The following is a 15361-nucleotide window of genomic DNA, read 5'->3' as shown; positions in this document are numbered from 1 at the left end:
GTGGTGCAGTGGATAGAGTGCCAACTTCATCTACCTGAGTTCAAATACAGCCTCAGACATTTACTAGCCATGTGACCCTGGGCAAGTCACTTAACTCTATTTGCCTCAGTTTCCTCATCTGTAAAATGAGCTGGAGAGGACTATGACAAACCATTTCAGTATATTTGTCAGGAAAACTCCAAAAGGGGTCACAAAGAGTCAGATAGGACTGAACAATAAGGACTTTCAAAAGATGTAGGGATGTATTACAGAAGGGCAGATGTTATAATGCAATCAACTAACTTTTAATAGGAAATTAAATGCTCTTGATCAAGGAACTTCTTTGGAAGCAGCATAGTGCCATTGAAAGATCTAGATTTAGAACCCAGAATAAATGGATCCAAATTCTAACTCTCCATCTTATTAATTGCGTGACATTGTGCAAGTAATTTGCTCTCTTTTGCCATATGTGTAAAATGATGATATTGGATTAGTTGATCCCTAGTAATCCGGCCTTCCCCTTGATCTTATGAACTGTGATTTGAGAGGATAAAGCCTCAAATTTAGAGGTTACCTAGTCTAAAGCTCTCATTTTACAGATGAAGAAACTAAGTCCCAGAAAAGGGAAGAGAGTTGAGCTTAATTTTAAATCTAGGTGCTCAGATTCCCAGGTTCTCTTACATCAAATCTTTCTTCTGGGTTATGGTGCTTCTCTGTTTTTCAGCAATAATTTTCAAGTTTATAACACAAAGTAAACAAAAAAAATGTTTCTAACAATTGGCCTCTCACTGCTAAGACAAGAGGCTCTATGGCAACTGGATTAAAAGGCATTTTACTTTTAGCTCTCCTTTGCTGCCATTCCTTCCGATGATTAATTGCTCTTTAGTCACTCCTCTGCATAGCACTTTTATTTGCTGATTTCATATTGCCTTTGCTTAATTAGCAATTCTTATTTCTATAATCTTCACATTAGGTGAGGGGGAAAAAATCTAATTTTGCCCTTCCTTCTGGCGACAGCAGGCAGTTTTCATTGTTTCCGAGGATTTTACCTAAACAGATTTCCTGTGCCAATTCAGACCTCCCCTCCAATTATTAATGGCACTAAACAGGAGGTCACCATCTCTAGCAAGGCCTTTGCTATTTGTGGAGAGATAAGGTAACACCCCAAATATCTTAATTTGTTGGTAAACATTGCCTTCTTTTTCATTGTACTTAAATATTTCAGAAGATCTGTTATTCTTTCATATAAATCTTAGCCCATTCGTGTCTTAGAAAATGACTTCCTAGGTTAATAGAGGTCAAAATAGCCATCAGCGGACGGTTGCATGTCCCAAAGTCCTTCCAGCTCAAGAGGAATTGACATAAATTTTAAGAACTCAGAATTATTCATTTAAAAACTAAAGAGATTTTGGAAATTTCTAATACTATTCCCCTCTTTCTCATTGTATAGATAATAAAACAATGCCCATAGAGCTATAGTGACTTACCCAGTATTGTACAGATATGACTTAACAAAACTGGGATGTGAAGTGGGATGCTTTAATGCCCAAACTAGGACAATCTCCACTCTACCACACATCTGTACTAACTCAAGACTTCTGAACCCGTCCTCTCCTATTATTTTCACCCTTCAGATGAGGTGATGTCTTGAACACTAAGTTATCTAGGCTGACCTAGCTCACTTTTACTTTGCTTTAATTGTCCCATTAGGCAGAGATTTTGCTTTTAATTTACAAGATGCATATTGTAAGTCCTGTGTCTCCAGCTTCTTGAAATTGTATATGAGACAGAAAGGCGGTCATCAGGGGCTGTGTGGCTTCAGTGTTAATGGCTTTGATGTTGACAATGACTTAGACAACAAATGACTGGAAAATGTTAAAAGTGGGCCAAAGAACTGTCATCCTAGATCGACCTACTAGCTTTTCCTTAGAGAGGAGAGGATGGAACGCTGCAGACACTGTCAGACTTGGTCACTATCAGATGGATAGATAATAGAAGGATTGAGATATAATACACATATAGATAGATATAAACGCATATGTAGAGAAACCACATATACACACTATCTTTGTGTATATGTCTGTGTGAATGTATATATGTGTGGGTGTTTGCTTGTTGTTGTTCCTGTTGTTGTTGTCATCATTGTTCAGTCATGTCTGTCTCTTTGTCACCCCTTTTGAGGTTTTCTTTTTTTTTTTTAAACCCTTACCTTCTGTTTTGGAATCAATATTGTGTATTGGTTTCAAGTCAGAAGAGTGGTAAGGGCTAGGCAATAGGGGTTAAGTGACTTACCCAGGGTCACACAGCTGGGAAGTGTCTGAGGCCAGACTTGAACCGAGGACCTCCCATCTCTAGGTCTAGCTCTCAATCCACTGAGCTACCCAGATTGCCCCCCCCCCCCGCCTTTGAGGTTTTCTTGGCAAAGATACTGGAATGGTTTGCCATTTCCTTCTCCAACTCATTTTACAGATAAAGAAACTGAGGCAAACAGAGGCAAGGTTCACACACCCAGTGAGTGTCTGGGCAAGATTTGAACTAAGGAAGTGGAATCTCCCTGATTCCATACCCAGCCCTCTTTCTACTCATCACCTAACTGGCCTGGGAGTGAGTAGGAGAGAACATATCTATAAAAGATTGATATAAAGACAGAAGCCATCCATGTAGCGTTCTCTAAAAACATTTTAAAATGTATTTGTTTTAAGGAAACAATGGTCTCTTATGAAGCTAGATCACCTTCCTGATTAATCCAAGTCAAGAAAAATCATTAATTAATTTATTTAGTGTTTATTCTGTGCCAGGCACTGTGTTAAGTAAAAACCGACAATTCAAAGAAAGATAAAAGTCGATCCTTGCTCTCAAGGAGTTCACATTCTAATGGATGAGACAGCATGTAAACAACTATATAATGCAAAATATATACAGGATAATCTGTAGGTAATCTCAGAGGGAAGGTACCTGACTATTTCTTTCTGATGGGCATGAAGGATTATATGTATTCCAAAACCCTGTTGTTGGTCTTGACCTCAGAGTCTCACATATATACCTATACAGACAATCAGTGATCTTTAGCTGTGCGGGATTCAGCTATATAATAATAATAACAATAATAATTATTGTTTAGTCCAACTACCTCATTTTACATATAAGAAAACCAAGAGATTGAGAATCATACAAGTTAGTAGAAAAGCACAGATTAAAACTTAGGTCTCAAGGTTCTTAATCCATTCATCTTTCTATAGTGCCACATTGTTTCCCTGTTTCATAGAATAGGAGAGTTGGAAGATACCTCTGGGGTCACCCTGTTCAATTTGTATTTGAGCATGAATGTCTTCTATGAAGTTCTTGACATCTGGTCATAAAACCTTTGCTTGGAGCTCTACAGTGATGAGAAACTCATTATCCCCTGAAGTATCCCATTTCACTTCTGGACAGCTCTATTTGTTAGTAAATCATTCTTTATGCTGAGCTAACATTGGCCATTTTGCAAATTCCACCCATTACTCTTAATTCTACTCTCTGGAGCAAAGGAGAACAAACATAATCTCTCTTCCACAAGATGACTCAATTTTTTTAAATATAGTAATAATGCCCATGAGGGTCTTATCTTTCTAGTTTAAAGACTATACTTCTTAACTTCCTAGTCCCTATGCTTCCTAAAGCAGCCTCCCTTGGGTCCTATGTTATTCTATAAGGACCCTGAAGGCATATCTTTCATATTCCTGAAAGTTCTTTGGCTCTGGAATATTCTAAAGATGTCTGTTTATGAGGGTTCAGATTCTACTTTTGACATTTTCTCATCTATAAAACAATGGAGTTGAACTAGATGGTTTCTGAGGTATCTTCCAACTCTAGGTCACTCATCCTTTTTTCCATGATTTAGATGTTTCACTTCACTGTAAAGAGTATTATTGGCTTCTGGAACCTCTATGCCAATGATTCCATATTTGTAGTATTATATTCAGTTTTAGATGACACATTTTAGGAAGAACTGTCTTCAGTTCGAGATGAAAAAAATCTAGGAATGGCCATGTTCAGTTCTGGTTAACACATTTTAGGAAAGGCTGTATTTAGTCCTAGATGGCACATTTTAGGAAGGACTCTATTAGACTCCAAAGTTAAGTGAATGAGACAGTCATATTTATTGTGATGATATTGTTTCAAGACGGGTCAAAAGATTGAGTTTTATAGATATTTGTGCTAGAAAGAAAATACTTGGGAAGGAGAGAGGCATTATATATCTCCATGATTTTTGAAAGGATGGTTATATGGGAAAATGATTAGGCTTGATGATCCCATGATCCTGTCGCATGCTTGTCTCCAAAGAGGAGAACTTGGAGGAATGGATGGGAGTTACATGGAAGTAACATTAGGCTTAATGTTAGGGAGAAAAAATAATTTTTCTAACCACTAAAATTATCAAAAATGGAATGGGTTAAATTAAGTGAGTTCACTCTCTAATGTCTTTAAGAAAGAAGTTCTGATGCTAAGGCCAGTGCCTGGTCTATGTCAACATGATACTTTGCCTACTTCATCATATTTTAATTTGGTTTATTTTATATGCAGTAGTAAATTAGTTGACATCTTTTAAGACTTTCTTGTATCATGCAGAGCCCAGTAAATGTTGATAATAGGTCCTTCACCTGGTTTTAGTAAGGATTTGACGTTTGCTCATTTAATGCCAATGCCAATGGAGATCAAAATATTTGTGTACATGGAATAAAAGGGTATTATTTTCTTTGGCAAATGCTTTTCTGAAGTTGAAAAATTCCCCAGTTAAAAAATAACCCAAACAAACCAACAAATATAACCAGACCAAAAAACTATTTCCAAATGAGAAAGAGTTAAAAATAACAACCTGAAGAATTAAAGGATGGTAGAGATGGGAAGGGCATCAATGGCCAAATGATTTAATCATTTTTTCGCATCTCATCCTGTTGATTGGGATCCGAATGCCCAAAGAAGGAAAAAAAATTACTTTGCCCAAGGTCACATAGGAAAAGAGCTGCATCTAGATTTTGGGTCTCCAGCCTCCCAGTTCAATATTCATTCCATTTTACAAAAGATACTCAAATTCCCTATGATATACTTTTCTATAGTTCCCCTTCCATTTCAGGCAACTTATCTTTGTTTTCTTACTGTGTGCTATAAAACAGGAGTAATTAGTTATTTTTTTAGAACTGAAAATTTTTATTTAATTAATTGATTTAGAATATTTTTCCATGGTTATATGATTCATGTTCTTTCCCTCCCAACCATCCAAAGAGCAGTTCCACTGGGTTTTACATGTGTCCTTGATCAAGACCTATTTCCATATTATTAACATTTACATTAGGGTGATCTCTTTGAGTCTCCATCCCCAATCATGTAGGGGGTAATTAATCATTTAATTCATCTGAGTTTTAGTTTTCTCTTCTGCAAAATCAGGAGAATAAAAAGGTTAGTATTTATACAGTAAGAACTGTAGTGATTCCTGGCCTGAGTTTCTGTGTTGTTTACTCATTTCAGTACTTTATGACTCTGTGATCCCATTTGGAGTTTCCTTGGCCAACATACTACAGAGTTTTGCTATTTCCTTCTCCAGCTCATTTTATAGAAGAGGAAACTAAGGCAATTAGGACTAAGTGACTTGCCTAGGATCACATAGCTAGTGAGTGTATCAGTCCAGATTTGAACTTATGATGATAAATCTTCCCGACTCCAGGCATGGAGTCTATGCGCCAAGTGCCTACAAAAAAGTAGAATGAAAGATTCCTAAATCTAAATCTACAAGGAGCTTTGAAAACATTCTGTTAAAAAAAACCCATTTTACAGATGATAAAGGTAAGGCTGAAAAAACTATAGTGCACCAAAGGCCACCAAGTAAATGGTAGAGTTGTGACTCAAACCCTGATGTCCTGATTCAAAACTGAGTGCTCATACCCCTGCAACACTATTGCTGCCGCGCTCTCCTTTTCACTAAATTTGGTATGTTTATTGATTAGTTTAACATCCATGCAATGAACCCTGACTTCATCCTTTAGAGCCTGAATGTTTGCTGAAACAGAGACTATCAAAGACAGAAAGAGCCTTAGAAAAAATTTTCTCAATCCCCTCATTTTATACATTTGTACTTAGAAAAGTGGATTAAGTACCAAGTTTAGAGTCACGAAGACCCACTCATACTCTTACTAGCTATGTGATCCTGGGCAAGTCACGTAACCCCGTTTGCTTCAGTTTCTTTATCTGGAAAAAAAAAAAGAGCTTGAGAAAGAAATGGCAAACCACTTCAATATCTTTTCCAAGAACACTCCCTGAAAGAGGTCACAGAGAGTTGGACATGACTGGAAATGACTAAACATCCATGACAAACTTAGGGAGAGTGACTTCAGTAGAGTGATGGAGCAGAAGCCAGATTACATGGGATCAAGGGGAGAATGGATAGTAAGGAAGCAAAGGTGCTCAATGGTATCATTTTTTTTTCCTATGAAATGAAGAAATTGATATAAAGATACTGGAAGGGTTAAATGCTATAAGATATTGTGGTTACTATTGTTAAAGATTGAGCCAAATTGAGCAAGCTTGTAGACAGAATGGGATGTGAGAGGTGTCAGAATATTGAAAATGAATGAGAGAGATGAGATGGCTGCCTTAGAGTAATCCAGAATGAGACGGGAAAGAATGGGATATGAGAAACAAGACTTAGCCCATGACTAAGAGAGAGCTTTTCTTTTGTGACCAGATGAATAGAGGAGAGGGTGAGAAATGATAAATAGAACTTTGTGGCTATGGATCATAAGATGATGAGATCACAGATTTAGAGTCATAGAAGTCAAGGTCACATAGTTAGCCAGTATTTGAGGCATGATGTGAATTCAAGCTCCCCTGACTTCAAGTCCAGTGCCCTATCCATCATCCAATGATGCCTTTCAGGGACTCTGAAGGAACTCAAGTTGGATAACTCCAGTTTTCTCAATAATACCAGAGGCTGACTTATTTTATATTAATGTGGCAGCTGAGAGTATGGTTGGAGTTTGAGAAAGGAAAAGATTTAGAACAGTAACTGCAAGGAATTATATCGAGGGCCTCTTTTTGAACATGCATTAGTCATGGAGGAAGTTTAGAATAAGAGTGTTCACCTCTCTTTTATAGAGGAGGAAACTGAGGCTGAGAGAGCTATTGGTGATCTGATAAAGCTCATACCCCTATGAAGTGGATGGGCAAGAATTCAGAGATTCCAGGTCCTGTGTTGTCAAGTTGTTTCAGTAGTGTCTGATTCTTTCTTGGCAAAGATGTTGGAATAATCTGCCTCTTCATTCTCCAATTCATTTTACAGATGAGGAAACTAAGTCAAATAGAGTTACATGACTTACCTAGGGTCACAACAGCTACCAAGTGTCTGAGGCCAGATTTGATGTTAGGACCAGTTCTCTGTCCACATCACCACCCAACTGCCCAATTCTAAGTCCAGTGCTCTTCTATCCATACTGTGTTGCCCCAAAGGTGAACCCAAAAGTCCCTCCTAGTTTTAAAATCATCAATTATGAAATGAGAAAATATGGAATATACAAGAAGTTATAAATGGATTTTTCTTCTTATATTTTATTTACATAAAAGCATCAAAGATCCTATTGCCTACTTTTAGCTCCATTTTGTGTTATGGGAGTGCAAAGACAAGCCACTGAGAAGAGCAAATAAGCCTGAGATAATATGCTTGATGCCAAATATCATTAAAATAGAGAGTAAAAAGTACATGTACTTTTAGCATGCACATGTATACACACACACAGACACACACAGATGCAGAAGCATGTAATAAACATAGAGATATCCAGATGCTCTTGACTGAGCTAAAACCACTGAGTACTATAAAAGGAAAGAGCACTAGCAATACCACTGGTATCATATATTTAATATCTGAGAGCTGATGGTCTCATGATCTGGTCTCATTTAACTTTCTGAATTCAATCCAATCAACAAACATTTACTGAGCTTTTATTATGTGCAAGGAGATGTGCTGTGCTAGAATCACACAATTAGGAACTTAGAGCTGAAAAGAATATCTGATGTCATCTCATCTAGCACCAACTTCCAATGGATCACCTCAGCTCCACCCTGAGTTATCTCTGAAGGGGCTACTCCAGCAATAGATCTCTGATCTCTGATAATTGGTTGTCCTGCTTCCAACTAAAGATTTACATTGATAGGGGAAGTTGTTGCTGAGAATAGATAGCAATATTGAGAAGGTTTTCCTTAAAGCAAATCTAAATCTGCCACTCTTGATTCAGCATCTGCTCTTTGGGGTCCATGGAGAATAGATACAGTTTAATTTTACCTCTATGGGATCATCTTTCAAATATTTGAAAATAATCCTTATTCTCCCTCTCCCTGATTCCTTCCCGTTCTCATCCCACCCCCACAAAGAGGCTCTTTGCTCCCTTCAACCAACAAGGCTTCCTATTGTCTTTAATGCCTTCTTCTGGACGCTTTCCAGTTTGTCAATATTCTTCCTAAAATGTGTGAATGTGTGACCCATAGAACTCCCACAAATGTTCTGTGGCCTGACCAGGTCAGTGTACTATTTTTTTTCTTGTGGATACCATTCTCTCTCTCTCTCTCTCTCTCTCTCTCTCTCTCTCTCTCTCTCTCTCTCTCTCTCTCTCTCTCTCTCTCTCTCTCTCTCTCTCTCTCTCTCTCTCTCTCTCTCTCTCTCTCTCTCTCTCTCTCTCTCTCTTTCTCTCTCTCTCCCCTCTCTCATTTCCTTAATTTCCTTTCTCTATTTGTAACTAAACTACCATAAAAGTCATTCTGACTTGAGTAATTCATTGGGATTTAGTAATTAAATCTCTGATGACAAAACTCTAAAATATTCAGTCCAATCATAATTTTTCCTCCTTACACTCCAGAGTCAGAGTCTTGGATTCAAATCTCATCTCTGACATTTATTTTCTTTGTGACCTTAGGCAAGTCATTTAACCTTCATTGGATGCCAGGGCAGGTATATCCCTAAAGAAAAGGTGAAAAAATGTACCTCCCTCCCTCTCCTTTTTATTGAGGTGGCAAACAGTTTATAAGTAACATTGCATCTATTGTCATACTCAGCTGACAAATTAGTTTTGCTGAACTGTTTTTTTTTCCTTTTTTGATTTTTATCTTTGCAAGAAGGAATAGCTCGATAGGCAGGGGTAAATATACTTGGAAATGAGATGTGAGGGAAAAAATTAATTTTATTTAAAATTTTAAAACTCATACCTTCTGTCTTAGAATCAATACTATATATTGGTTCTAAGGCAGAAGAGAAGTAAGGGCTAGGCAAAGGGAGTTAAGTGACTTGCCCAGGATCACAGTCATTTACTTTTAAATGAAAATGTTGGACTAAAAAGCCTCTGAAACCATCTCTAGGTTTACTAAGATAAGAAAATGTGAAGAAAAATGGACACAATTCCACATAGTCTAAAAAAGAAAGAAACAACTATTTTAGAATAAGGACAGGTTTCTTGCTGGATGAAGAATTTGAACTATCTTTCAGGAATTCAGCAGATAGAGGTGAAGGAAGGAGAAGGCTATTCTATTGGCAAGGAATAAAATAAGCAAAAAAAACACATGGGAGACTAACGTGTCATATTGGATGAAAGAGGAACCTGGTGTAACTAGAGGAATGGAGTCCATGAAGGGTCACCACCATCAGACCACCAGTCTTGCTTCCAGGGTCTACACTGAACCCATCCTACAGGGAAGCAATTCTTTCAAAGATGCAACTTGGTAAGGCATGGAAAGCCAAAGAGCATATGTTAAGTGCCATGTACTGTGTTATGTGCTAGACATACATATACAGGCAGAAGTAATGACGGCATCTACCCTCAACATTCTACATTATTTTATTTTATTTTATTTATTTATTTATTTATTTTTTATTTTATTATCTACATTTACATTCTAATGGAGAAAGACGACAACAAAATGGAGCTGAAAGGGGGCAAGCGTGGCTGAGGTGCTGGGGCAAAGTTTGGAGAATCAGAGGTAGAGCTAGGAAGGTAATGAAAGATTAGAGGCCAATTGCCCAAAATGGAGGTCCTGGAAATGACTTGCTAATGGAAGGAAGAGACCAACATAGTAAAGGGGAGTCCTTGGGGCAAGAAGGCTCCAGAGAGGGAAGTTCAAGGAAGAGAAAGCCATGATGTTAAAATAGCAATCGCCACTATAGGCATTCTATAGCCACAATTACTAAAGACCTGGAAGCAAAAGCTCTCACAACCAAATTCACTGTAATAATCAAATGATTTAACATCAGAAACAGCTTTGGGGGCAGCTAGAGAGTAGATAAAGTGCCAGGCCTGGAGTTGAGAAGGACTGGGTTCAAATCTGACCTCAGACATTTCCTATATATAGGACCCTTGGCAAGTCACTTAATTCCAATTGATTTGTAAGGCCTTGCTGCTCTTCTGTCTTAGAATTGATGCTAAAATATAGAATTGATAAATTGATACAAAGGTAGAAAGTAAAGGTTTATAAAACAAAAACAAGCAAACAAATTAAAATAGGATTTCATTTTTGGATAGAAACTAGAGTATGTATTTAGTTTTAGTGGGGCAGCTAGGTGGCTCAATGGAGAGAAAGCAAGGTAGGAGTCAGAAGGTCCTGGGTTCAAATGTAGTCTGACATACTTCCTAGCTATGTGATCCTGGGTAAGTCACTTAACTGCAACTGCCAATCCTCATTTTCTCTTCTGTCTTAGTACTGATACTTAGTCTTGATTCTAAGACATAAGGTAAAGTGAGAGAGAGAGAGAAAGAAAGAGAGAGAGAGCTAAAGAGAGAGGAGAGAGAGAGAGCTGAAGAGAGAGGGGGGAAGAAAGAGAGAGAGAGAGAGAGAGAGAGAGAGAGAGAGAGAGAGAGAGAGAGAGAGAGAGAGAGAGAGAGAGAGAGAGAGAGAGAGAGAGAGAGAAGGAGAGCTCTGGAGGGGGACAATGTTCCTGGGGAAGAAGTGGAATAGTGTAAGTAGTGAGCAGAGAGGGGGTATAGAGAGAGTATATTCTAGACACCTCATGAATTGGTGGTCTGGACCACAGATTCAATGATTAGAAAAGAAGGCCAGAGGAGGTAGCACCAAGGTAGGAAGGCTACTAGCAAGGAGTTGGAGAAGTCCAGAGAGTGCAAAGTATAGTCAGGAATGAAATTCTATTGAAGAAAATATATTCCCACCTGACTCCCTCTTGTGCCCTAAGGGACAATGGGTCTTTCCATCTGACTTGAAGCTGAGGTTTCTCTTCTAACCTGTCTCTCTACTGGAAAGGGAGCTCTTCCAGAGCAAGAACTAACTGACTTTTCTATGTGTAGCACCTGGAGTTTGCACATAGTTAGCACTTGATAAATAAATGCATTTTCTATACATATTTATTTATTTAAAGGAAAATAAGCCTGGAGAGTAGGGCAGAGGACTTGGATTAAGATATTTACATTTTATAGGCATATTCTGTACTGGACTCTATGCACACCCAGTCTCTGACTTCATGGAGCTTTAGGCCTGGCAGTTGTTTAAAAACACTAACCCAGACTGACACACTATGGAGATACACGCTAATTGCAAAATGCCATGTTAAGTCTAGGCTGGAAGGTCATTATGGACTTGGGGATCAGGAAAAGCTTCATTGTAAAGGTGGAATTTAACTTAAGTTTTCAAATTTGGGCATGAGTTCATCAAGTTAAAAGAGGGAAAGATGAAGGTCATCCCAGTCTTAGCAAACAGTAAAAATGACAGAAAAATATAGAGCATTTTCAGGGGAAAGGAAGGAGGCTAGTATAGCTGCAATTTAGTGGAAATGGAGAAGAATAATATGTTAGGGTTAGAAAGGTAGAATGAGGTCATACTGGGGGGAGGAAGAAGTCTCATATATTAGTGATAGGAGTTTTAACTGTGGAAAAATCTTTAGTAGTTTTCAATTGCTTCTTGAATAGAGAAGGCAGGGACTGGAGTAGGGTCCTTTAGGAGGTAACCTCTGTACTGCAGAGGCAGTTTATAATATGTAATTTTGGGGCAGCTAAGTGGTACAATGAATAGAACTCTGGAAGACCTGAGTTGAAATCACAACTCAGACTTTATTAGCTATGTGACCCTGGCCAAGTCACCTAACTCTGCCTCTGTTTTCTCATCTGCAAAATGAGCTGGAGAAGGAAATAATAAACAGCTGTAAAATCTTTGCCAAGAAAACCCCAAATGTGGTCACAAAGACTCAGACATGACTGAAATAACTGAACATCAACAAAAATGAGGGTCTTAGTATTATTGTGGTGGTAGAATCTGTACTCATTTTCCATCATAGCTTTAAAGGGAAATGTTCAAAATGTCCATAGCCCTGGATGTCTTACCTTTCAGACTTAAAATATCTCATAAAGAACTCATTTTCTGTTCAGCCCAAGTCACCCCTCTTCCTAATTTCCCTACTTCTGTGGAGACACCTCCATCCTTCTAATCATAAAGGTTCACAGCCACAGATTATCCTCAACTCCACTCCTCACCACATATATTCAATTAATTGCCACTTCTTGAAAATTCTACCTCCTCAGTTTCTTTTGCCTCATCACATTCTCTGCACATAGCTACCATCACTTCTTACACATACAATTGCAATAGCCTCTAAATTGTTCACTCTGTTTCCTGTTTCTCCCTTCTCTAATCCATTCTCCACAGACTGACAAAACCATCTCCCTACAGCAAAGTTCTGACTATGCCACTACCCAGCAGTTCTTTGTTGGGTTTCCTGTAGCCTCTTGGATAGAAGACAAAACCCTCACTTTGGAATTTAAATCATTAATAATTTGATTGTAGTTTTACTTTACCAGACATTTCACATAATTTCCCTTCACCCACTCTACATTCCAGACAAAACTATTAGACTGACTATTCACTGAAATTCACGTTCAATCTTCCACCTCGGGGTCTTTGTATAGGCTTCCCCACATAGATCACCTTCTCTCCTTCCCTCCCCTACCAAGAGTCTTGGCTTCCTTCAAAGTAGAGAGATTTGACTTACTTTCTACCAAATGGTTTTTCTGATTATCTTCATCCATAGTGTTGTCTCTCTCCTGAAATCATTTCTGACATAACTATCCATGAGATGTTGTCATATTTTAATAGAATCTCAAGTCAACAAGCATTTATTTAAGTGTCTACAGTGATCCAAGATTTGGGCAAAGCATTGAGGATACAGAGAAAGGCAAAAGAGAAACAAAAACGAGTCCCAGCCCTCAATGTGCTCCCATTCTAATGGGGGGAAACAACATTCTAACAACTGTGTCTAAACAAGATATATACAAGATAAATTGGAGTTGATTTGGAGAAAAAGGACTAAGACTAAAGAGGACTGTGGGTGGAACTTTGGCTGAGATCTGAAGGAAGCTAGGGAAGCTTCCAGGAGGGGAAGGTGAGGAAGCAAAGCATTCCAGGCATGGGGAAGCCAGTGAAGATACCCAGTGTAATGTAGTGTAAGCTCCCTTAAGATGAGCTGGTTTTTTCCCCTCTGTATCCCCAGCCCCTAGCTTAGGACCTTTCATTTAGTATACACTTAATAAATGCTAAATAAATGAATGGATGAAATAGTAATTGAAAGGATGACAAAGACACATTGGAGGGGAGTGGGGTGGAAAGGGGCTGTTCCATGCTACAGTGGTAAACTACATAGACTCCACAGGAATTGGTTTGTAACTAATTGAATATGAGAAGTGAATGAAAGGGCAGAATTAGGAGTAAACTCAAGGTTTCAAACACCAGGAGGTAGCATCTTTGATGCCGATGGATAAAGTAAGGGGAGAGGAAAGATTTTCATTCTCTAACCCAAATGCTTCCAACAAGGGTGACACAATTTTGAACATGCAATTAATCCAGGTTCAAATTAGCCAGCAGATAAAGCCCATGTGGAACAAAAACTTCCTAACTCTATGAGCTCATAAATCTCCCAGGGCCACGTTTACCCCAGTTCTTAGCTCACGTATAGACCACAGCCAAAAAGCACACAGTATGAGAGAGGATATCAGTCATCTCCATGGCACACTCCATGATGCCAAACTACTGTATTTGCAGCCCAAACAAATCAGTGAGTTCCCACTTCACATTCCACCCCATCTCCAAAGGCATTATAAACAGTACACACCAAGCATCACTTTAAAAGACACAGAGCAGTGTTCTTTACCCTGGGGGAAATGATGCTCAGAAGAGAGAGAGAGAGAGAGAGAGAGAGAGAGAGAGAGAGAGAGAGAGAGAGAGAGAGAGAGAGAGAGAGAGAGAGAGAAGAAGAAAGCAGCAACCCAAAGCAGCTGGGCATCACATTGGTTTTGTATATGTGTAAATAGCAAAAGCAACAATTAATAGGGAAAGAAGGGTGACATCGCAACTCCATGAGCCCAGAACCCCCAGCAGATTATAGCTTTTCATTCCATTGAATCAATCCTATTCGACTCTGACTGACGATTGACTATATGAAATCACAGTGTGCTGTTCTGGAAAACGCCCCCGCACTCCTGTACAGGACAAAGGAGACAATGGAAAAGCAAGGCTATGAGCACTGCATCAAGATTGAGCAGGAAGGGAGGAACACAGAGCCCCACAGAGGATGAATGTCTCACTCCAAGAGTAAAATGCATTTATATAATAATAGCTGTTCCGATTGGGAATGTAAATAACAGAGAGAGTTTAAATTGAATATTTGACAACACTGAAACCTGGAAAGCGTGCCTTGAATTTTTGAACAAAAAAAAAGACAGGGGGAAGGGTGGGGGGCTTTCTTTTGTCAGGAGATGGGAAAACACTTCCAATAATCCCCTGAATCAAGTGTTGGGAAAGTATTTTCTCTCTTCCTTATAGCTGGAAATAATAGATCTATTAATCTAGTAATCTAGAAAGAAGGAAGGAAGGAAGGAAGGAAGGAAGGAAGGAAGGAAGGAAGGAAGGAAGGAAGGAAGGAAGGAAGGAAGGAAGGAAGGAAGGAAGGAAGGAAGGAAGGAAGGAAGGAAGGAAAAGAAAGAAAACACTTCCTCCCCCAAAATAAAAGCAAAAAGATAAAAACATTGGGAAATGATGTTTTAGGTGATTACTTGAGCCAATTTTTCTCCAAAATGACAACTTTGGCAAACTGCTCATGATGGCACTGGCTTATCTGAAGGCATGAATGTTCCAGAGGAAATAACAGAGCTGCATTCTGTTCTCTCAGGCTGAGGGAGGGAGATCCACATTAGAGCTAACCTTCAGTGACTGCACGTTTGATGGCTGAGCTGTGAGAAGCTTCCTGATTCTTGGTCAATGGAAACACAGGCCAACTTGAGTCCCCTGTATGTGATAAAAAAAAATTTAAAAATAAAGGGAGTACAGTTTGTTGTTGTTGTTGTTTGTTTGTTTCTTCTTTCACTGAACCCTG

The sequence above is a fragment of the Monodelphis domestica genome, chromosome 1 (genome assembly GCF_027887165.1).
Source record: "Monodelphis domestica isolate mMonDom1 chromosome 1, mMonDom1.pri, whole genome shotgun sequence".
Taxonomy (NCBI): domain Eukaryota; kingdom Metazoa; phylum Chordata; class Mammalia; order Didelphimorphia; family Didelphidae; genus Monodelphis; species Monodelphis domestica.
Note: the sequence above shows the minus strand (reverse complement) of the source record.